This window comes from Arachis duranensis, chromosome 7 (genome assembly GCF_000817695.3).
Source record: "Arachis duranensis cultivar V14167 chromosome 7, aradu.V14167.gnm2.J7QH, whole genome shotgun sequence".
Lineage (NCBI taxonomy): Eukaryota > Viridiplantae > Streptophyta > Magnoliopsida > Fabales > Fabaceae > Arachis > Arachis duranensis.
In genome coordinates this window covers 25,430,798-25,432,745 of record NC_029778.3, presented here as the reverse complement: position 1 = coordinate 25,432,745, position 1,948 = coordinate 25,430,798, and positions in this window count along the sequence as shown.

Genomic DNA, 1,948 nt, shown 5'->3' with positions numbered 1-1,948 from the left:
CTATTTTTTAAATTTTAACACTATTGCATGAGAGAATCGTCAAGATGTTATTACTTTTTAAATTTAAGTTATTTGTTTAAGTTGTTTTATTTAGGTTGTTATTTTTTAAATTTTATATTATTTTGTTTAGGTGGTTATTTTTTTAATTTTCAATTGTTTGCTTAGTTTGTTATTTTTTAAATTTTAAGTTATTTATAAATTATTCTTTTAAATTATAAATTATTATTATTTGTTTAAAATGTTATTTTTTAATTTTAAGTTATTTGTTCATGAATTAAAATTTAAAAAAAAATTCAAAAAATACATTCCTCAATTAAGAGGGCTCTTGTGTCTCGATTCATAAATTTGTTAAGAGAAATCGATAATGGATAATCAATTATTATTTTTTAAATATAATCTCTTACACATAATAAATGAATAAAACGAAATCTATGAATTTTAATATTAACTTCAGTGTAAGTTTATTTGTTTGGATTTGTTTCAAGATGTTATTCTATATATTCGAATTTATTTATTTTAGTATTTTGTATTTAAATTGTTATTTTAACTTTATTTTGTTAAAAGAATTTATAATATTAATTTTTTTATACTCAAAGGATTTTAATTTGTTAAAAAAATTGTTTTTGCTGAAAATAAATATTTTTCTATCTTTTTATTTAAAATATTATTATGGATATATTAGTATTAAAAATATAAAAAATAAACATACTTTAAAAAAATACTTTACGTCGTTTTATCTTTATAAAATAAAATAATTAATTAATTATTAATTTTTAAATTGTAACTATTTTTTAATAAAAAATAATTTATAAAGTGTGTTTGAAATTTTATGAATTTGTTAATTTTTAAATTTTAAAATATAAAACATATATGTATATAGTTTGAAAATGACATTCACGCAAGAGAGGGTATTTTATTGTGAGGTTAAACTATGTTCCACGGGGTATAGGTGATATCTAATATATAAGAATTTTGTTAACTGTTCAGAAAGATTGCACAACATATGAGCTTATTAGGACAGTTAATAGGATTACATATCCTAACTTTCAAGATGCTTTTATTCTTTGAGACTACTGAATGACGATAGAAAATTCATTACAGCTATTTGGTTATCAATTGAAAAAACTATTTGTGATATTATTAATTAATATCTAATAGTATTAGCAAACCAAATTCTATTTACAATGCAACTTGGGCATTATTAGCTGACGGGACTATATAAGAGGATAAAAATATTAAAAAATCAAAGTATTTTATTATGTGGTAAATTATTATCACATGTAGGACTTTATTTGCCAAAATCAGTATTTACCTATGGACAATTTTTTAGGTTATTTTGTCAAGAGTTAAGAGTCATAATGGTTTGAACATTCTAATTCTAGGCTAAGATAGCAATTCAAAGTTATCAACAACAAATATCATGTTCAAAGAAGTTTTTAATAATATTTAGGTAAGAAAAATAGTATTTTCATTTTAATAACATGTTATGATTTACACTTTTGGACAAATATTTGTCGTAAATTTAACTAATTTATCTATAACTATACTTTCATATTTGAAATGAAATGTGTAACATAGAGCACAACATCATATGGCAATTTTTTATCTAATGATGTTAGTAAAATATTATATTGTTGATAAACTTTTGTTAGTTTTTTTATATAAAGTTTAGTGCACAATTGATATGCTACCAATACAGTTATATATATTCTTATCTTTTCAAGTTTTTTTTTTTTATGATTCAAGAATATTATAGATTTTAAATTGTTCTATTTGTATTTTATTTTAAATAAATATAAAATAACATATTCAATACACTTATTATATAATGACAATGTATTGTACTAAAGTTAAAAAATTTATAATTATAAAATACTATTTTTAATTTATCATGTCAAATTAAAATATAAATCCGTGCATCGCACGGGTTTAACATTAGTAATTCACA